Source organism: Acinonyx jubatus, chromosome A3 (genome assembly GCF_027475565.1).
Source record: "Acinonyx jubatus isolate Ajub_Pintada_27869175 chromosome A3, VMU_Ajub_asm_v1.0, whole genome shotgun sequence".
Classification (NCBI taxonomy): domain Eukaryota; kingdom Metazoa; phylum Chordata; class Mammalia; order Carnivora; family Felidae; genus Acinonyx; species Acinonyx jubatus.
The window spans coordinates 559379-581681 of record NC_069388.1 but is presented as its reverse complement, the minus strand read 5'-3'; the positions used below and the strand labels follow the sequence as shown (position 1 = coordinate 581681).

General features: G+C 49.7%; 1 protein-coding gene across 2 annotated transcripts in view; it reads left to right on the top strand.

Moving 5' to 3' along the window:
- Positions 1–2186: 2186 nt before the first annotated feature.
- Positions 2187–22303, top strand: part of DNAJC5 (DnaJ heat shock protein family (Hsp40) member C5) — a 34463-nt gene continuing 14346 nt past the window's right edge. Inside the window, exon 1 of one of the 2 annotated variants that reach the window (XR_008288995.1) lies at positions 2187–2433. The gene's annotated coding sequence lies outside the window, so the exon portion shown is untranslated. The remainder of the gene's footprint in view (positions 2434–22303) is intronic. The other variant, XM_027046819.2, reaches the window with a different exon arrangement.

Sequence of the window (22303 nt, the reverse complement as noted above, 5' to 3'; positions counted from 1 at the left end):
CCTTGTGCTCTGCCCTGGTGCATCAGATGTGTCGACCCCGCTGCCCTGGGCGCTCCCAGTGGCAAGTGCCTTTACTGGGAGTATCGGACTTTCCTTTGGGATCAGGGAGCAGGCTTGCTCCAGATGTAGCAGTGGGGAAAGCGAGTTACTCCAAGTTGTAGGAAGTCTACGCTCCACGTGGGACCTCAATACAACAGTGGGCCGGGAGAATGGTGGAAAAGCACCGCCGCTGCCTGAAGTCAACATTTACCTTAATTTACTTTGGAAAGGGGTTCCATGTAGTCTTCACGGATTAAATATTTAAATGTTTTGTGGGGAAGTCTGTCAGGCTTTGTGGGATAGAGTGAATCTGTTGTGGACCCAGCTCTCAAGGGCTTTGCGATCCCATCTGTTGGGGAAGACAAGGTATTCCTCTAACAGATTTGTGTGAGATGAGCTTTGAGAGCTTGGAGGACCAGAGCACATGGTGGGGCAGGTAGAGACACGGACATGCCTGGGAGGGGCTGGGGAGCAGCAGAGCACCTGCTTCCCTGAAGCCTCAGTTCCCTGTCTCAGGGTAAGGATAACGCGGCTCGCCTCCCGTGATTCAAGGGCATGGAAAGCACAGGGCCTGACCACAGCCACTGTCGGCATTTGACCGGCATCTTCTCTTCCTCTGAACAGGTTGGGTTGCTTATTTGTAGACATACTCATAATGTTGTACTTTTTATATCATGCATCTTGCTCGTTTACTTTCAGGAACTATCGCAAGAATTTTCTACGCTGTTTCGTAGCCGTTGTGTACATTTTTAATAGCTATTTTGTTCCACTGAGTGTGCTTGCTTGTACAGTTGGGCAGGTTTCCATTTTCACTATTTTACAACAACAGTATACACCTTTTTCTATATCTGGGAACATTCTTTTTTAGGAGGAATGACCCTAAAGTGGAACTGTTGTATCAAAGATAGACTCACTAAGGCCTGGTTCATTCGTTCGTGCAGCTTCCGGCACAGGCTGAACACAGCTTGTCCATCTTACTGCCTCCTTCCTCCTATGATTCTGTCCGGGAATCTTTCACCCTCTTGAATCAATAGACGGTATTAATCTGGCCTTTCTGCTTCTTGGTTTTCATAAGCCTTTTCTTACTGCCTCCTCGTGTTGCACAATTGAACGACTACCAGGAGGCTTCCTGAGCTCTCTGCCACAGCCAGCATGATGGCAGAGAGGTGTAAGAAGAGGGCAGAGGCAGACAGGGGTCAGAGCTTGTTGGCAAAGCCTGGATTTTACTCAGTGTTCTAGGGAGCCTTAGATGTCATCAGGTTTCTCTTTTACAAAAGACAACTCCGCTGAATGGAAAATGGCCAATGCGCAAGAGTGGCAGTGAGGCGGACACACGCCAGAAAAGGTCTGCGTGGCTTCTAGAATGAAAACTGCCACATGTCAGTGTACCAGACACAGAGCAAGCACTGAAAAAGCGGTAGGACTGCTTACGGTTCCGGGGAGTGACAGGGAAAGGTGACAGGCAGGCCTCCCCTCCCAGGTGGCCAATAGGATGAGCAGGAGTCCTACCTGTATGGGGAGGGAAGCGTGTGGACGCTGGTTCTCCTGCTTTTCCACGCCACTGTCTGAAGGCGATTCTGGGGGCGTGGCTGGACGGTGGTGGTGGCACTTCATTGGTTGGGCGGGAAGAAAGGAAGTCCCATCTCTGCGCTCCAGGGGTGAACAAATGTCAGTCCCTCACCAGTGCCCGGAGGAAGGGGGGCGTCGGCCTCTGGGTCATCTCCTAGCAGCTCCCTCTCCCGTTCTTGGACGAGCAAAGTCAGCGGCGAGACAAGTCCGCACACCTCCCCTTTCGCAGGTTTCACCGCCTCACCTACCCGCGGACCTGAGCACCACGGGCACTGGCGGGAGGCTCGGCCCGCGCGCCTAGGTCCCGCCCCTGCCGGGTTGTAGGCGCTTCCGGCTCTGCAGTGCGGGCTCCGCCCACAGCTCCCGGGGCTTCCGTTCCCGGGCTGTCACTTGGGGCCCCGCCCCTGGGCTGTCGCTCGAGGCGCGGCCCGCACCCGGCGTTTCGGAGCAGCCGCTGTCACCTTGCGGCTCCGCCCCGCATGGGCGGAGCCTCCGCCTAGAGCTCTGGGCGCGTGCGCGGCCTGCCCCGCCCGCCTCTCCGACCCGCGGAGCCCACGTTCTTCCGGGGGCGCGCGCGCCGGTGCGGGTGCGTGCGTGAGCGTGCGTGGACGTGCGCGCCCCCGCCGCCTGTGCCGGTGCTGCTCCCGCGCCCTCTGCCGCCGCTGCCCCTGCCGCCGCCGCCGCCGCCTCCTCCCCCACCCTCGACCCCCGGGGTTCCCGAGACGCAGCCCCGGCTGAGGAGGAGCGCGTCGGCCGGCTGCCCAGCAGCGCCGCGGAGCTGAGGAGCGGAGCCGCGGAACGGCGGGCGGGCGGGCGGGCGGACAGGTGAGCTCGCGGCGGGCCCCACGGGCCTCCCGTCAGGCCGGGGCAGGCGGCGCGGGGCGCGGGGGTCTGCAGGGGGCGAGGGGCGGCGCGCCCGCAGCGGGAAGCGGCGGCGACCCTCCCTCCGGGCCGAGGACGCGGGGCGGGGGCCGGCGGGGGAGGGAGCTTCCCGGGAGTGCTGCTCGCCGTAGCGGCGGGGCGGGTGGGCGCTGCGGCCTGCGAAGAGGAGCCGGCGGAAAGATGCGCCCACCGCGCGGCCCCGGGCCCGCGCGTGCCCTGGTCGGGGGCCACGCGAGGGGTCTGTGCGCGCCGAGCGGTGCCCGGGTGCCGCCGCAGGGCCGCGGTGGCGTCGGGGACGACCACATCTGGGCGCAGCGTCTCTCGGGGCAGCCCGCACTCAGATGGGGGTGGGTAGGTGGGGCCGCAGTCCCGTGGGGGCTCTCGGGTGTGTGCGACGCTTCAGCAGCCGGTTCCCCTCCTGCCCGATGGCGGGCAGCGCGCGGCCTTCCTCCGCCCCCACTGTCCCCGTGACTGACCTGAGGGTCTTTTCCTTCCCGGAGGAGGGGGGGCGGTGGCTAAGATGGTTGAGAACCGCTGGTCTAAGGGAGCCACACGTAATCTGGTCCCTGGGGCATTATGTCTATGGCTGGGGGAATTGAAATGTGTTCCTGAGCGAGCTCTCAGTTAATCTCTTAGGTTGAAATCGTTTGGTTTGTAAAAGTAATAATAATAAAACGTTTTTATCAGTTTTATAAAGACGTTATTTTGCGAAGTGCTTTGTATTGTACTCTGAAGGAGACAGTATTCGGAACTCATCCGGTCAGGGTCTGACTTGTTTGTGTCGAGTGCTGGACTGCGAGCTCTCTTTCGTGCGCCTAGGAGATGGTTTCTCAAAATTCATTCAGTTGTGTCATACAGGAAAAGGAAGCAAAAGTTTCAATTTTATTTTGTTGTTTTTTTTTTTTTTTTTCCAGGTTAGATCTGATAGGGGACATTTTAACTTGCTGGTCTTGGCCTAATAGTGCTACGTTTGAATGTCCTTACTTAGTTGTCTAAAAAAACAACCTTAATGACAGAAACAGCTACATTGCTCCAGCTATTGACATGGTTGCCTAAAGGCAGTGCCCTGGCTGGCGCTTCCAAGACTTTATGTTCATTTATTTGCTTCTTTCTTGTTAGATGTCAAGCGAAGTTTCGGGTTGGAGTAATCCGTTAAACGGGAGATGAAATCAGAAGCCAGGATTCGAGGGTTTGGGGGAACCTTATAATCGAGTGTTCACAACTCTCCTTTCCCCTGTGTCAGTGTTCTCGGACTCAGGGCAGCTCCGGGTGGCACATGGCCAAACCGAGAGCTACAGGAGCTGCTTCTGGCTGGCCGACTGTGTGGCCAACCTGTGTGTTTGATACAGATGGCCTTGTGCCCCCACTGGTCATCGTGGTTCCTCTTTGTCCACCCGCGCAGGACGCTAAGGGAGATGTGTGTTCAGGACCCCCACGGCCTGGCCCCTTGGCCCGGTCTAAGCCCAGCACCCAGGGGTTGTGTGATGAGCAGACACTCGGGCTCGCCGAGGCACCGGCTTCTCAGCTGGAAGGCGACCCTTATTGGGGAGCATGCCTGTCGGGCCTCTCCCGCGCCTCTGTGACCAGTCTCCTACCTCTGGCCTTCAGACTCACTCTTCCCCTGCCACAGCGGCCTTCTTGCTAGTCTCTTAGGAAAGTCATCTGCTGTGTCCTCCGGTCTGCCCAGAACACTCGCTTCCTCCCCCTCGTGCTCCGAGAGGCTCGGCCCTCCCTGACTGCCCTGCCTAGAATTTCAACTCGCCACCTCCTGTTTCCTGTCTCCCTTCTTTCCTCAATTTTTCTTCAGCGCTTAGGTATTTTAATGTCCCGTGTAACGGATTTATTGTGTCGGTGTTTTAGTGCAAGAGAAGGTCCACAGGGAGGCTGTCCCGTGCAAAGAACTGTTGCTGGCACACAGTGTGTGCCCAGGAGATACTTGCTGAATGAATGATAGTGACGAGCTTAGCAGTTCTGTGCAGCACACCGTCTATTGCTTGGAAGTCATTGTGGGTTAGCACTGAGCACATAGAGGTTCTGGGTTCTGAGGGAATGCTGGCGAGCCACCTGCCCTTTGGGACAGGACAGCCAGTACTGGAGAACCTTTTCTGCAACTTCTAGCTTAAGTTATTTCAAAATGGGAAGTATTTAAAGTCAGAAGTTCTGTAACTGATAATAATGCTTCCAGAAATTCTGTCTTTGGTTACTCCCCCTCCCCACCCCCCCAAGCCCCACACATGCTGGTCTTAATACTTGGTGACATCTGTTGGTTAATTGGGCTGAGAGGTAGTAATTGTTCCGAGAGCTACTTGAAGTGAGCTGTTCCTGAAGGCCTAAGCCCGGGTCTCGTTGTGTGACTGTGACAGGAGCAGGTGGAGTCCTGCTTTGTGCTTAAATGGCTCTGGAGCCCTTCACCTCAGGCCCCTATTAACTCAGAGTAAGTGCATTTTTGTGTGTTTCTGAGGATGGTACTCTTAATTAAGGTGGTCGTGTCTTGGCCACTTTGTCCTCGAGTCCTCCTGCAGAGGTGGCCCTGTGCTCAGTTGTGAGCTACCCTGCAGTCCTTACTTGTTCCCAGAACTCGATTTAGGCCCTTTGTCCCAGTTGCTGCAGCGACCACCTACCTGACGCCACCACGCAGAATCCCCTAATAGGCTACTGGACGGTGCCTGTTTAGAGCCTGAGTATGAGGTGCACACGCTGGTCCTGGGGGGTAGTGGGTGCTCACTAGGTGTTGAGTAAATGACTGAATTGCAGGGGAGCTAGGCAGTTGTGATAAGGTGGAGTATTATCTAAGATGGGAGTTTGCTTCCAACATCAGAGAACAAAATGAGTGTGGGACACCCAGCAGAATCACCCTTGAACATTCCTTCGCTCTCCTATGAAGTACTCTGGGCGGGGTTTGGAGTATACAGTGCTGTCAGCAAACAGCGTCCCGTTTTCCAGTAAAGAGACAGATGCCTGTGTCTTCTGGGGACTGGTATCCAGCTTGGTGACCAGTCCTTTGCACAAGTGGAGAGGAGGCTCTTAGCTCTAGTGGTGCCCTCGTGAGGGTCTAGATGCTCTGAATAGCGGTTGAAACTACGGTACTCCTAAAACGAAGCTTACTCTTACGCTCTGATTGGTTGGTTAGATCTGAGCATTCTTGGGCTGCAGACACCCCGCCTGCGGGTCAGCAGAACCCGTGCTAGACTTTTCCTTCCTGAAAAGGACAAGACCGGGCTGGAGTGATTAGGGGCCTCCCTAAAATGGGGGTAATGGTACCTGCCCTGCCTGCCTGTTTGGGGAGTATGCGGGATAAGTGAAAGGTGTCTCATCAACTGCTTCCTAAATAGAAGTGACCAAGGTGCTGAAAGATGGTCACAGTCCTGTTTTATGAAAACGCTAACCCTAATTTCAGAGAGGGCAGTGCTGTGCTTTTACCATCCTGACACCAGGGCCAGCCCTCAAATAATGACATCCCCTGAAGAAGATTAGCAGCTAGTCCGTCATCGGTGGCTTGGGAAGATTTAAGGATTAGATCAGCAAACGGCCCGTAGTTTGCATTCTGTCGTTCCTTGGTGTTTGCGCTAGTTTTGTTGAATGCCTTGTATGCTCGCCAGCGGGCGTCCTTAGAGCTGAGACTGCAGAGATGGGGTCCAGCACCTCTCTAAAGAGAGAAGTGTCTGATGGCACCTGGGGTGGGATGTCCCTGAAAATGCCATCTTAATCAGTGTTCTTTTTAAGGACTGATCCGTATATACTAAAAGTTCACTTCATTCGAAAACTATTCTGCGTTGTTCATGTATCTTACATAAATGGTTTTATTATTTTTTATTTCAAACGTTTATTTATTTTTGAGAGAGTGAGAGTGTGCTCGAGCACGGGGGTGCAGAGAGAGAGGGAGACACAGTCCCAAGCAGGCTCCGTGAGGCGGGGCTGAAACTCTTGAAGCGGGGCTCGAACCCATGAGCTGTGAGACCGTGACCTGAGCCAAAACCGAGAGTCAGAAGCTCAACGGACTGAGCCATCCAGGTGAAATAAAAATTGTTTCTTTCTTTATTTTGAGAGAGAGGAAGCATGCATAAGCAGGGGAGGGGTGGAGAGGAGAGACAGAATCCCAAGCAGGCTCAGCACCATCTGCACAGAGCCTGATTGCAGGGCTTGAACTCACAAACTGCAAGACCTGAGCTGAGATCAAGGGTTGGTCACTTAACCCGTTGTGCCACCCAGACGCCCCTAAAAATGGTTTTTAAAGCTTAGTTCTGGGGGCACCTAGATGGCTCAGTTGGTTAAATGTCCAACTCTTGAGCTCAGCTCAGGTAGTGATCTCATGGTTCGTGGGCTCGAGCCCCACTTCAGGTTCTGTGCTGACAGTGCAGAGCCTGCTTGAGATTGTGTCTCTCCCTCATTCTCTGCCCCTCCCCCACACTCTTGTTCTCAAAATAAACAAATAACTTCAAAAAAAACCAAACTTAGTCCTGTGGCAGAAACCCAACTAATGTTTTTAAATTGTGTGATATATTGTGAGTGATCAGTGAATGTCCCTTGAATGTGTAAGTGTGAATGAACCTTATTTGTCATCCTTGGCTGTGTGTAATTTTATTAGCCTTTTAACTTTTCTGCATTGAACTTGTATCAGCAGCAAATACGGTGGTTGACGAGATGGAGTGTGCAGTCCTTTGGAGTCTCCACTGCTGCGTCCTGAGGAATTCTGTGCCAGTTGGTTACAAAACTGCAGCCCTAGGAGTCAGACGATTGGAACGCTGACCGGCCGCCCTGTCAGCTGTGCCCCACCCTGGCTATCTCTGGGGTGGCCGTCCCCTTTCTTAGAGAGCACTGTCAGTCCTGTCCTCGCTGGCTGGAGTAGACATGTGGTGCAGTGAAACCAACAGCACCTGAATCTCTGGCGTCTTGTAACCTTGCATTGGTTCGGGGGTTGGGGGCCCAAGATCATGGGTCCTGCCTCAGACAGTCCCAGTAGAATGTAGAGGAAGGTGCTGGGCAGGAGTGTCTGGGCTCTGCAGAACAAGCATGTATCACTGTCTCACTGTTTTCCCCCCCATCTATTATGGGAAGGGATTAGCAGCATAGCAAATGTTTGATTCTTACCTAGGCAGTCCCATTGAATTTTTCTTATTAAATAGGAGAGTCTTTTGTGAGAGGGTTTCTCTAGATAAATAATGAAAATTTTCTAGGTCAAACAGTACAGACTCTGTAATTTTTGCCACAGATTATGAAGTTTATATTCTCTGTGGCAATGTGTGTCTTTCCCTCTTCACTCACATGGGATTTTAACATTTTATATTTTGGTGCTCATTTAGCTACTGCTGTAGGGTTTGATAATAACAATCAGTGTTTTGGTGTTTTTGTTATTGTTTTTTGGCCAGTTGCAATAAATTTTGGTGTGATAAGAATTTAGTTATAGGGGTTTCAGGGTGATTCTGTCAGTTAAGCACCCAACTCTTGATTTCGGCTCAGGTCGTGATCATGGTTTGTGAGATCAAGCCCCCCGTTGGGCTCTGTGCTGACAGCGCAGGGCCTGCTTGGGTTTCTCTCTCTCCCTCTCTCTGCCCCTCCTCTACTCATGTTCTCTCTCTCTCAAAATAAATAATATATTTTTAAAAAAGAATTTAGTTATAAATAAAATGACTTCAGTTATGAAAGAATTTTTAGGGGCACCTGGGTGGCTCAGTCGGTCAAGCGTCTGACTTGGGCTCAGGTCATGATGTCAAGGTTTGTGGGTTCGAGCCCCATGTCAGGCTTTGTGCTGACAGCTCAGAGCCTGGAGCCTGCTTCGGATTCTGTGTCTGTCTGTCTCTGTCTCTGCCCCTCCACTGCTCACATTCTCTCTCTCTCTTAAAGTTTAATAAAACATTAAAAGAAAAAACTTTTAAAAGTACATGAAACCAACCAACATCTGTTTTTTAACTTAAAAAGAAGTTGTGTTGTGGGTAGAGATTTTTGCTGGATGAATTTATTTTATACTTTGAATGATGAGACTCCTCACATCTAAATCTAAAGTTCAGAATTTTTTTTTTTAAAGTTCAGAATTTGTAAATGTGATCTCATGGTCCAGTTTTGTTTTGAGACGAAACCACAAGGTCTACAGTTTAAAAATGACAGTTGTCTAGGAAGTATTTCTTAACTTGTCCGAGCAGTCACCCACTGTTTGAAACAGTATGGTTTCTCATGGGATGCACTTAGAGGACCCCCTCCCCCTGCCCCCCAGTAGCAAACCCTCTGAAACGGTCCTAACCGCAGTTGGGAACAGGCCAGTTTACATAATGTGCATCAGCTTGATTCCCAGGACGGCTTTGCATCGTAGCTGTTACCCAGTTTTACAGATGAGGAAATTGACAGTTACATACTTTCTCTAGTGTAAAGGTGTGGTATTGAAAAGAATAAGCACCAGTAATGCCACCAGGTGTTAGAATGACAGCAGACAGAATTTACCCCTCTTAAAGTGCTGTTCCCTGTTGCGTCATCGTGCCCGTTGGGGTGACCCTGAGTGCTGCCAGCAGCACCCTTCTTCCTGGTGTGTGTGCCCCACCCTGGAGTCCTCTGCCTCCCAGCTTCTTTCATAAAAATGTATCCGTGGAAAGGGTAACTGTAACATCCTCTGAGCGCCCTGTCTTGACAGCCAGCTAGGTCAGTCTGTCCAGCTAGCTACTAACATCATCTCGTCCTCACCAAGGCCAGCAGATTGCAGTGCAAACAAGTATGGGTGGCGTGGGCGTGCTCTTGACTGTGCTGTAGCGTCTGATTCACACCGTTTACTTGTGGCACATTTTAGGTGTTTATTATTTTTTAAAGGGAATTTTGTCTTATTTTTAAATTTCATTCATTTGTTTATTTTAATGTTTATTTTTGAGAGAGAGAGAGAGACTGAGCATGAGCGGGGGAGGGGCAGAGAGAGAGGGAGACAGAATCGGAAGCAGGCTCCAGGCTCCGAGCTGTCAGCACAGAGCTCTGTGTAAGGCTCGAACCCACGAACCATGAGATCACGACCTGAGCCAGAATGGGACACTCAACCGACTGAGCCACCGAGGTGCCCCTCTCTTCTTTGTAAGTTTATTTATCTATTTTTGAGAGAGAGGGAGCGCATGTGTGCATGGGGGAGGGGCAGAGAGGGAGGGAGAGAAAGAATCACAAGCAGGCTCTGTGGTCCCAGGGTAGGGGCTCAGTCTCACGAACTGTGACATCATGACCTGAGCCTAAATCAAGAGTCGGACGCCCAACAGACTGAGCCACCCAGGAGCCCCTGTGGCGTGTCTTAACCGGTCACAGAGTCACAGCATGTTGTGAGGCAGATATGGGTAAGCCTGTCCATTCATCAGACCTACATGCTGCACCCTGGAATGGGCCTGTGGTCTTTGTCCTGGCCTCTCGTAGAGTGACCATCCAGCTGAGGGACAGCTCACCCCGTCGACGGTGGTCGGGTGCAGAATTTGTTTCTGTGAACAGCAAATAGCTGTGTACAGCCTTACCTAATTAGATGCTATGTTTTTAAAAGACAAATGACAAGGCAAATTAATAACGTGTGAATTTTTTTTTAAGTTTAAGATGGAAAAAGAAACCCCTCTTACCTCTCAAATGCATGTAACAATAGTTCGTGTTAGTGTGCAAGCTGTGAGTCTGGAACGCTGTGAGCAGCGTGGCTCTCATCCCGCGTTGTGAACTTCGTCTGTGTGTGTTTGGGTTTATTTTTAACTACTGTAAAGGGTTTTAATGTAGTATCTTATTCAGATGAGGCTTAATGTATAAGAAAACAAGCTACTTGTGCTTAGGGTAGGAACAGATTGCTCCTGTTTGTGAAACAGTTACTGAGAGTTGGAAGCCTGGGGCTCAGTCAGTTAAGCATCTGCCTTCCGTTCAGGTCAGGATCTTGCGATTTGTGGGTTCCAGCCCCACATCAGGCTCTGTGCTGACAGCGCAGAGCCTGCTTGGGATTCTCTTCTCTCTCTCTCTCTCTCTCTCTGCTCCTGCCCTGCTTGTGCTCACTCTCTGAAAATAAATAAATATGCTTTTTAAAAAATTAAAAACAGGGGCGCCTGGGTGGCTCAGTCAGTTGAGCGTCCGACTTCGGCTCAGGTCACGATTTCGCGGTCTGTGAGTTCGAGCTCCGCGTCGGGCTCTGTGCTGACAGCTCAGAGCCTGGAGCCTGTTTCAGATTCTGTGTCTCCCTCTCTCTGACCCTCCCCCGTTCATGCTTTGTCTCTCTCTGTCTCAAAAATAAATAAATGTTAAAAAAAAACTAAAAAAAAAAAATTAAAAACAGAAAACAGTTACTGAGACTTGGGAGTCAGACTTGCATTTGGATGACAACCCCACTGGCCCCTGCCAGAGTGACTGAGTGGATGATGCGGTACTTCTGAGCCTCGGTCTCCTCATCTGTAGATTGGAGATCGTAATAGTGATAACTGATATTTATTGATATTTATTGTGTACCAGGCACTGCTGTAAGCACGTGAGCTGGCTCACAGACATACGATGCTAGGCTGTTTCCATTCCCGTTGGACAGAGGGGACGTGGGGATTTTAGGAAGTTGCCTGGGTTACTGAGCTCATGAGTAGCTGAGCCAGGTTCCAGCCCAGGCAGGTGACTTCACAGCTGCCCTCACGCCACCCAGTGGCCCTGGTGCCCGTCCAGCAGACTTCTTAGGAGCATCTGGTGGGGTCCAGGCACGTGTGCCCCTCGATGCCTGCACGTGGTAGACTGGAGCTGGCTACTGGCACGTTGGTCAGGCTACAGCCGTGACCGCGAGTTCTCCCCCGCTGTACCCAGCTTCTGTTTGGAGGTGACACTGCCTCTGACATCAGGCATCTCTTACCGTTGGCTTGGCAGCAGTGTGTGCTTGTTTTCATTCTAGAGTCAGTGGGATCGTTTCTTCTGGTTGTCGCTGCAGGAAGGGGTCGCTGTGAAGCCACGTCCATCTGACTTCATCAGAGGCTGGCCATATCCACAGGGGACTTTCACGTTGGGCAGTAGGAATCCGTGCAGGGAAGTCTTGCCGTTTCCAGCAGGTGCATTTGGGGATGTGTTCCTCGTGGAGACACAGAAGATACTGGGCCTTGTCTGTCGCGTTTTATGAACTCTCACCCACTGGGCTTCAGAAAACTCTTCCTGGTAGGCGTTCATGAGAGTCCCTCTCTGCCGTGGTACAGAGTAGCTCCGGGTTCTCCTGCTCTGCCTGTGGACCCTTAGGCCTGGTCTGCAGAGAGCCTGGTGCCTGCGTAGGTTGACTGTGACGTCAGTACCCTGAGATTTTAGGTGTTGTGAGGCTAAAACACCTACTGCCAAAATCCCTGATGCTCATTACTTCATGAGGAATACTTTATCTTCCAGTGTCTAGTTTTATGCTCAGATTTGGGGATATATTAAGGTTTTCTGGAAATTTTTGGTCATAGTAATGGTTCTGGCCTAGAACCTTCTCTGGCATGGTGCACAGAGGAGCGCTTATCAGCTCCAGTGCTGAGAATGGAAATGTCACTTGTACTTGCCGGTCACGTCCTGGGGGCAGGGGCTCTAGCTTGTTTTAAGCTCCCTGTGCACAGAGGGGTTAGAAGCTGTTGGTGCCGCACTGGTGTCCTATTCCAGGGCCTCATTTTGCGTTGCCCAGATCCATTTCCCTGTGCTGTTTGCACATCAGAGGATGAGCGGGCAGGAGGGAGGGCGAGGTCAGAAGTGGCAGGCGCCTGCAGGATGTGGTAGGCATTTGTTAGAGGACAGGTTCTCTCCAGGTTGGTTCACAGGGAACCTCCTTCTCATGAGTAAAGTTTTGAGAACGTTCAGTTCCTATTCATTCTTTCATATTTTAGTCTCCTCACAGTTGAACATATTTATTGTGATTCTGCTCAACTTCTGATCTGCTTTCCCTTTTAACTTCTGTTCTAAGCATCACCTAACTAAGAAAATCCTTATTTGGTTTCTGGACATAGTTACTACTGATAAAATTAATTCAGCATTTATTGAATGTTGTGCCAGAACCCGGGGCAGCTGCTCAGTTCGTAACTCAGAAGGGCTTCAGCACTAGGCTTGCTCTCGGCCACCACACCCTCTTCTTGCAGGAATAGTTGCCCAGTTTGGGAAACCCAGCATTCTGCTCAAGGGTGTGGCCCTGGGGCCAGTCGTCTCTGCTCTCCCTCAGGTGTCTGTCTGTTGCAACCTGCTGCCATCAGTCTTGTTTCCCGTGTTGGAGCTCAGGAGAGCAGAATGCCCGCTCTGTGGTGCAGGAGGACGCGGACACTCTCTCTGTGACCGAGGGCAGTGCTTGCTGTATGGAAAACAGTGCTCTTTCCGTGCCTCGGATTGGGCTTGGCCCCTCCCTTCTCTTACGCTCTGAGGCTTGGTGGGGAAGTTGGCTTTAAAGAAGGGACTCATTTTGCTTTTTATTTTCTTTGTTTTAAGGCTTGGCATCATTGTTGGTTTTTATTCTTCACATCTTTTGTGGCGTTCCTATATTTCCAGTGACTTCAAGAATTCTTTACATTTGAAAATTATTTTATTTTGGGGACACCTGGGTGGCTCAGTTGGTTAAGCGTCCAACTTCGGCTCAGGTCATGATCTCATGGTTTGTGGGTTCGAGCCCCACGCCGGATTCTGTGCTGATATCTTGCTCAGAGCCTGGAGCCTGCTTCGGATTCTGTGTCTCCTTCGCTCTCTGCCCCTTCCCTGCTCGTGCTCCGTCTCTCAAAAACGAATAAATGTTAAATTAAAAAAAAAAAAAAAGGAAAGGAAAAAAATTATTTTATTTTTTTAGTAGGCTCTATGCCTAACATGGGGCTCAAACTCACGACCCTGAGTTCAAGAGTGGCTCGCCCTACCTTGAAATTCATTTTAAGTTAGGAATAAATATAACAGAAGACTGTAACATTTGGCATCATTTCTTTTGTGTTTTCCACATTTGTTGACTCTTGCTTAGAATTTCTTCCAGTATATAAGTGGAGTTAATTGGTGCTAATTTCTTTTGTAGTGTACGGATTTTTTTCTTTCAGAATAGATAACAGATTCAGAGTTAAACCTTCAGATCAGTTTTCTGAGCCTCTCCCTGTGTTCTGAGTCTGTCCCAGCGCTGGGAGTACTGGCCCTCCCTGGCTCGAGGCTGGAGCTTTAGATCCACCTGCTTCTTGAATGTTCTTTGGTACTAGATTATTACCAGGTTCACCGCAGACCATAGATGAAAATTCCTGGTCTTTGGAACACCAGTTGTATCTCATGTTTTAGTATTTTTTTAAAAATTTTTTTTCAACGTTTTTTATTTATTTTTGGGACAGAGAGAGACAGAGCATGAACGGGGGAGGGGCAGAGAGAGAGGGAAACACAGAATCGGAAACAGGCTCCAGGCTCCGAGCCATCAGCCCAGAGCCTGACGCGGGGCTCGAACTCACGGACCGCGAGATCGTGACCTGGCTGAAGTCGGACGCTTAACTGACTGCGCCACCCAGGCGCCCCTAGTATTTTTGTTTTTAGCAGGGTCTCTTGCGTGGGATTGGGTGCAGAGTGCCTGAGGCAGAACAGCAGAACCTCTGTCCGCCTGTCCCAGTGGAACCGCCATTCTCCGTAGCCCTTGTGCACTTACTCCTGTGTCTTTGTCCTGCTCCTTCAGCGACCTCTCTTTCACTTGAGGCTGTGGCGTCTGTTCCTTCCCTTCTCCTTTTCCTCCAACTTCTGTCTTCAGTTTACCTTCACTGCTAGCAAGGCAGAGAAATTTACATTGTGTCTTGTAACCAAAGTTGCTGTGGGTAAGTTTATTGTTGAAATCCATGGAATGGTTACATTGTATCCGCCTGTGAAAACCCTGTTTATTGTAGAGCCAGGGTCCTGTTCTCTGATTACATTTTCTTTCTAGAGTAGGGCCCCTCTCCCCTCAAGGTTGCAAACAGGCTCCCCCACCCCCAACTTTTTCTTGGATTCTAAATTTTCAGTTCCCATCATTTGGTGTATTATCTTTGTGGCCTGGAACTTTCCTTTGGGTACTTTGTCCTCCTACCCCTGGCCAGACAGTGGCTCTTGAGACTGCCTGTCCAGCCACATTCCTTATTTGACCCACAGTGTGTAGGAAGGCTGGACAGTGAGATGCATGGCAGCCATAGAGGCCTCTGTATCTTGGAGCAGTGTCCCCAGAGACAGTGAGAACAGAGCCCTTGGTTGGCCTTCATGCTGCTTCATGTCTGTGCTGAGTGACACTGCTGAGACAGGCTGTAGAGCCTGGGCTTGGTGGGTGCAGGAAACAAACTGAGGAGGTGTGGCTGGGGGGGGGGGCGGGGTGCTCCTGGGACTTGGGACTCTGGGTGTGACTGAGACCTTTGAAGTTGGCCTTTGTCTCATGCCCATGTTAACTCCAGATGAAGCAGATCACCTGTGGGTAAAGTCTTTAGAAGAAAATACAGGAGACTTTACTTTTGGCCTTGGGGTTGAGATGGACTTTGAACAGAAGCAAAAAAGAAAAGGGAAACAAAGAGATCATCATTTTGCAAAGATTTGATACATTCAGTTTCATAATTAAGAAGTTGTGAGATCGGTTGCACAACAGTGTGCATAGCGTTGGGTAAGTTGGTAAATAAATTTCATGGTTTTTAGCACAGTAGAAAAATGTAAGAGGGGCTCCTGGGGGCTCAGTTGGTTAAGTGGCCGACTCTTGGTGTCAGCTCAGGTCATGATCTCTCGGTTCTTGAGTTCGAGCCCCACATCAGGCTCTGGGCCAGGAGCGTGGAGCCTGCTTGGGAGTCTCTGTTTGCCTCTCTCTCTGCTCCTCCCCTGCTTGTTCTCTCTCTCCCTCGCTGTCTCTTTCCCCCAAAAGAAATAAGTAAACTTAAAAATTTTTTTTTAAAAATGTAAGCACTAGTGTTCATCAATAGACATGGTAATAAATGAAAAGGAACTAGGAACTAGGAACCTTTGTAGCATTTACAACCAGTAGAGGGTTGGTGTGCTGGAGGCCACAACTGGTGCAGCCCCTGGGGCACTGTGCAGCCAGCCACCCTGCCAGGGGGCAGACCCCGAACCCCACACACTGCCCTGTGAGCGGTCCACACCGAGAAAGGTGCCCTTCTGCCCCCTGGTGCAAACTGGGAAGCCTGGCAGTGCCCATGACTGTGCCGGGGGCAGGGGGCGGTGCTGATTGCTGCTGACCCCTGGTCGCAGGTAGCGCCCCCACAAAGACGCTGCCAGTTCTCCGGAGCCAGAAGCTCCCCTTCCAGGCGTCTGCCCAGGCTCTTCCTAAACGGTTTGTGGTGAAGGACCAGATTTTCTTTAATTGCCAGTCTGTCAAAGACTGATGATACTTTTGTAAACTGCAATGAAAATGACTAAGTGGAAACGTAAATTACAAACAAAACGTAAAATACAAACCCAGATTTTTTTCTTCTCTTTTATTTTTTAAATGAGCATAGTAAAACTGACCTTTTTTTAATGTTCTCTGAGGTTTTTTTTAATTTTTTTTGTTTTTATTTTTGTTACAGAGAGCATGAGCAGGGGAGGGGCAGAGAGAGAGGGAGACAGAATCCGAAGCAGACTCCACACTGTCAGGGTAGAGCCCAGCTTGATCTCAGGGACCATGAGATCATGAGCTGAAACCAAGAGAATGTTCGACTATTTTTTTAGGTTCAAAAAACTAAAACTAAATAATGTTTAGGGAGAAATGCAAGGTAATATTTTAAAGCAAGGGAATAATAAACACTAATTCAGGGTAATGTATATGGGGAGAGCACAAGGTTATTGACAATCTTCACATTCTTATTTATTTTTCATATTTATTTATTTTTGAGAGAGAGAGAGAGAGAGGCAGAGCATGAATGGGGGAGGGGCAGAGAGGGAGACATGGAATCTGAAGCAGGCTCCAGGCTCCAAGCTGTCAGCACAGAGCCCAACGCAGGGCTCGAACCCACGAACCGTGAGATCATGACCTGAGCTAGTCAGACACTCAACTGACTGAGCCCGCAGGCGCCCTTGAAATCTTCAGATTTTTAATTTGAAGGATGGGATCGTGGTGTTTATCACAATGCATTATAACACACACACACACACACAAACACACACACACCCCATTCTGTTTGTCAAATGTTACATAAAAATAATTAGAACAGAAATAGCTTTCCTTTTAAGATGTTTTCACATCTGTTCTTTCACATCCAGAGCCGGCCTGTGCTGAGTTTCCCCCCAGCAGTAGGTTGGACTCAGCAGTGGCTCTTTACAAACCATGTGCTCTGTGCTGCAACTGTGTCCGGAAATGCAGGGGTCCCAATCCTCAGCTCTTTTCCCTGAAGGCCGCTGAGTCTTCTGAGAAGCAGAGACATGGCCCACGAGGACAGGGATTTTTGTCTGTCTCATTTATTTTGTTCACTGATAAATCCCCAGCTTTGAGAGCAGAGCACGGCGTGTCACTCGTGCTCCGTCAGCCTTAGCTGAACGAGTGAACACAGACACGTGCCCACGGCTCAGGACGGCTCTGCTGTGTGTGTGTGGAGCAGTGGCCAGGAAGAGGTGTGTCCACAGGGCTCAGGGGTCCCAGCAGGATCTCTCCACAGAGAAGGGGGCAGGGTGGTTAGAGAGCCCTGGTGGTCAGTGGGTCTGCCTTGGAGCAGGTAGGTCTGCCGGTCAGGCCCTGAGGCCCAGTGGACGCGGTGGTGGGAAGATGCTGGTGGTGGGTGGGGCTGTGGCCAAAAGGGCCTTGAAAGGCAGGCCAGGGGGCTGGGATTTGATGTTGCCGCTCTTGGGGAGTCGGGGAACAGAGCTGTGCATCGCAGACACCCTTGCAGCAGTGGGGGAGGGCAGAGCACGTGGTGTCTTCCAGCAAAGCCTCCCTCTTTACCGGATTTCTGCCTCTGTGCCTGGTGATCTCTGACCATCTTAGAGCTCGTCGTTCCTGCTCACAGGAGTGTGCCTTCTTGTCTGCCCGGTCCTTGTGTCCCATCTAGCAGCACAAACCGGGGTGTGCCACAGATTTGCAAAACACGTCCCTTTGTTTTCAGAGGCATGATGTTACCGAAAAAGATCCAGCCTGAAGACGGTAGTTTAACCCTCCTGGAGTGAAGACGGGGAGCAGGCCTCTGGTGGCAGCTAACGAATCACAGCGGTGTAGTTGCAGTAGGCGGGGCTGCTCTCCCGCCCTTGAGGGTGGGTCTCAGGAATGCCTTGACATTACTTAGAACCGAGGGTTAGGGGAAACCAGCCGGGGCGCAGCTGCTCCAGACGGCAGGCGGTGAATTCCCACGTCGTCGCCTGCAGGAAGTAGAAAGACATCTGAAAGGCTTGGACACGGTTGAAGACTGTTCGCCCAGTCAACAGGGCTGCGCCGTCCCTGGATCTCAAGGTTGGGTCCCCATGGCTCTTCCATGGGGTCTGCTCGTGGTCTTGAGCGGAGGGCTGCCTGCCTGCGCCAGGCGCTTGTTTCTTCTAATCGTTGAAGTATACCTTCTCTTTATAAAAAATAAGGAAAGTGAAGTATTAAGATAATACCTTTTTTCAAAAGTTGAATTTAATTTAAAAAACCACAAGGGGCTCCTGGGTGGTTAAGTGTCCGACTCTTGGTTTTGGCTCAGGTCGTGATCTCATGACTTGTGGCTTGTGGGATCGAAACCCAAGTCAGGCTCTGGGCTGACAGTGTGGAACCTGCTTGGAACGCTCTCTCCCTCCCTCTCCCTGCCCCTCCTCCCCACAGGTTCTCTCTCTCAGAATAAATAAATACACTTTTAAAAAAGGAAACCACTGGGGCACCTGGGTAGCTCAGTCAGTTAAGCGTCCGACTTTGGCTCAGGTCATGATCCCACGCTTCGTGAGTTTGAGCCCCACGTCGGGCTCTGTGCTGACAGCTCAGAGCCTGGAGCCTGCTTCAGATTCTGTCTCCCTCTCCCTCTGCCCCTCCCCTGCTTGCACTCTGTCTCTCTCTCTGTCTCTGAAAAATAAATAAATATTTAAAAACAAAAAAAAAGGAACCCACAAAACTTCATTATTTCCTTCTCCCCTTAACTGTTCTCTCGTATTTGGCCTTCCACAACTTTTCTGTTTGCCAATACCTTCCTGATGCATTTCCCAGTATCATGGACACTAAGTGAAATAAGGTCCTTTCATTTACAGTTTGTGTTTTAGTTATAAGACTGTTCCGGTTGAACATGGAACTTTCAAGAGTGTGCGTTGCCTGGGAGTGCCAGGGTGGCTCAGTCAGTAAGCATCCGACTTCGGCTCAGGTCACGATCTCGCGGTTTGTGAGTTTGAGCCCCTGTGTCGGGCTCTGTGCTGACAGCTCAGGGCCTGGAGCCTGCTTCGGATTCTGTGTCTCTCTCTCTGCCCCTCCCCTGCTCGTGTTCGTTCTCTCTCTCTCTCTCTCTCTCTCTCTCAAAAAAAATAAACATTAAAAAAAAAAGTGTCTGTTGCCTGGCAATGTTTACTTTCTAACCAGAACATGAACTTTTGAAATGTGTGTGAAGTGGTGTACAAATTTAAATTTAATCGTTTTTATGCTTGGAAAGCATCTATTTCATCTTCTGACTCAAAATATATACCAATTTGAGTAATATTCGTGGCAGCTCCTTTTTTTTCTTAAAGGGACAGAGTATTTTTAGGGTTTGTGGTTACAATCTGTGTTAAGAGTAGCCAATAGACATGGTGGAAAGGGTGGGGGTGTGATGGTGCCCAAATGAGAGTCTGTAAGATAGGCAGCCTGTTCTAGATGATTGGAGAGTTTTATGTTCCGTTTTGATTTTCTTATGTAATTTGCTTTGGGAACAAATAGCCTTAATTGCAACAGCCGCTTTTCTAAACACAGGTGAAATTGACATACAGCGAAATGCATAGATGTTAGTAAATTTCAGGGAGTTTTGGTGTATATATACAATTGTGAAATCACTACCCCAATTAAGTTATAGAGTATCTCTGTCATCCTAGAAGGTTCCTTTTACTGTCGATAATCACTTTCCTGGTTTATATCACAACAGATTGTTTTTCATATTCTTAATCTTTTTGTAAATGGAATCATTTTGTATCTAGCTCGTCTTACATAATATGTGTGAATTATTGTTTGTTTTTTTTTTAATGTTTATTTTTGAGAGAGTGCGTGAGCTGGGGAGGGGCAGAGAGAGAGGGAGACAGGGTCTGAGGTGGGCCCTGTGCTGACAGCAGAGGGCCGACAGGGGGCTCGAACTCACCAACTGTGAGATCGTGACCTGCACCGGTTGGATGCTTAACCAACTGAGCCACCCAAGCGCCCTGAGGTTTATCTATTTTATTGCTTGTGTCAGTATATTACCCTTTTTTATTGATGAGTCACGTCCCTATAGAATAGTCCTTTGTTGCTGGCCGTTTGTGTTCACTCTTCTTAAAGCTAACGTAACAGTTCACGTGCGTTGGAGGAACTCGGACGTCAGGCAGGTGCAACCCTCTGTCCTCCTCCTTTCCCAGATGGACCCTTTGTGTGAGGATGTCACAGACTTTATAAACTGTGAAAGTCAGGAGTGATGTTTTTTAGCTTTCACCTTTCATATAGATATACTTTTTAATTTTTTTTTATTCTTTATTTATTTTTGAGAGACAGCGAGACAGAGTGCGAGCGGGGGAGGGGCAGAGAGAGAGAGGGAGACACAGAATCCGAAGCAGGCTCCAGGCTCCGAGCCGACAGCACAGAGCCCGATGCGGGGCCCGAACCCATGAACCTCAAGATCCCAACCTGAGGCCGAAGTCGGACGCTTAACCGACACAGCCACCCAGGCGCCCCTCATATATATTTGTAAAAAACAGAAAGGAGGGGTGCCTGGGTGACTCAGTCGGTTAAGCGTCGGACTTCGGCTCCGGTCATGATAGCCCCACATTCAGCTGTGCACTAACAGCACACAGCCTGCTTGGGATTCTCACTCTCCCTCTCTGCCCCTCCTCCACTTGCTGTGCACACTTTCACTCTCTGTCTCAAAGTAAATAATCTTTTACCTAGATACTTACCAAAGGCTCCATTCCTTCCTGAAAGTGCTAGTTTCTGATACCATTTCCCTTTGGCCTAAGTAACTCTTTGGCATTTATTGTAAGTTAAGTCTTTCTCTTGGTTTCTTTCCTTCTTTGTGTTTCTGAAAATGTCTTTATTTCACCTTTGTTTTGGAGGGATGTTTTTTGCTGCAGATGGAATTCTGGTTGGATGGGTTTTCTATTTTAGCCCTTTAAAGGTGTGCTCACTGCCTTCTGGTTCCCATTACTTCTGATGAGAAGCACGTAATTCAGATGACTGTTCCTCCTATGTAATATGTCCATTTTCTCAGTTTACGAGATTTTCTCCCGATCCTTTAGCTTGCAGCACTGTGAGTATAATGTGCCTCGGCAGGATCTTCTTCATGTTAATTTTATACCCTGCAGCCAGAATAATCTTAAAACATAAGCTCTTTTGTTGCCTGTTCCCATGAACTGTATTACCGGGGACCTGTGTTCACTGATTTCGAGTGTCCTGCTTCACTGAACTCACTCCCCACTCTCAGATTGTATTTCCTGTTTATCATAGTATTCCCAGTGCCTGGCATGTGGAAGGACTCAGTAAATATTTTTCAGATAAGTGATCATGGAGAATGATGAAAGCTGTGTTTTGTGAGTGAAGTTACAGGCATTGGAGCCCAGCGGGGCTCGTGGCAGGGTCTTTATCCATCTGGTCTGGTGCTGCCCTGCCCTCATGCCGCCACACCTTACCATCGTAGTCAGAGAGAGGCTGGTGGGGCGCCTTGTTCAAGAACACTTGTGTGTCTGATGCACTCAGCAGACCTTCCTCTTAGCGTTGGAGAAACATGTGCAAAGTGGGGGATCTTGTTTCTGTGTTCTTTGGTATGAAGTATTGTAAGGGTAGTTGTTCCATGTTATTACATGATAACTTAAATTTAATTAAAATTCCAGTTGGAAAAAACCCATAAAATATGTTGCGGATACACGGTTGGAGGGTCATGCATGGGCTGCCGAGGTCTCCAGTCGAAGGTTGTTTGAAGAACCTCTGGCCACCCACGTGTCGAGTGCCCTGGATGTGCCAGGTGGTGTTAGGGAGCCTGGGAGACCCGACTGCGAAGTGTCAGGGCACAGCCCTCCCACAGGTCCTCCTCAGATACAGGAGCCGCTGCATTTCTTTGCAGTAAGTGGCATTTGTTTTCTGATTTTTGGATTTGTCTTCTGGTTTAAGTTTTCCCATTTGTTGTGTAGTACCTTTACAGTTTCATTGCCAGAGAAAAACCGTAAATAAATCATTAATGAAGTAAGAAGAATGAACGGACAAGGGACAGCTTTGATCTTTCTTGGATGGTTTCTGTTAAAAATGCCTTCGCCTCTCACATGGCTTTTCCAGCCATTTTTACGTGGACAGCAGGGTGCCCTTGCTGCTGTCTGGCCCTCCAGTTGCTTTATGTTGCAGCCAACTTCTTTGAATTCTTCCATATTGATTGAAAATGCATATTCGAAACATATCTTCTTTTTTTTTTAATGTTTATTTATTTCTGAGACAGAGACAGAGCATGAGCGGAGGAGGGGCAGAGAGAGAGGGAGACACAGGCTCCAAAGCAGGCTCCAGGCTGAGCTGTCAGCACAGAGCCCGACGTGGGGCTCAAACTCACAGACCGTGAGATCATGACCTGAGCCAAAGTCGGACGCTCAACCAACTGAGCCACCCAGGTGGCCGTCACCTTCTTTTAAAAATTTTTTTTAAATATTTATTTTTGGGAGAGACAGAGAAAGACAGAGCACGAGCAGTGGAGGGGCACAGAGAGAGGAAGACAGAATCTGAAGCAAGCTCCAGGCTCTGAGCTGTCAGCACAGAGCCTGATGTGGGGCTTGAACTCACAGACCGTGAGATCATGACCTGAGCCGAAGTCGGGCACTCAACTGA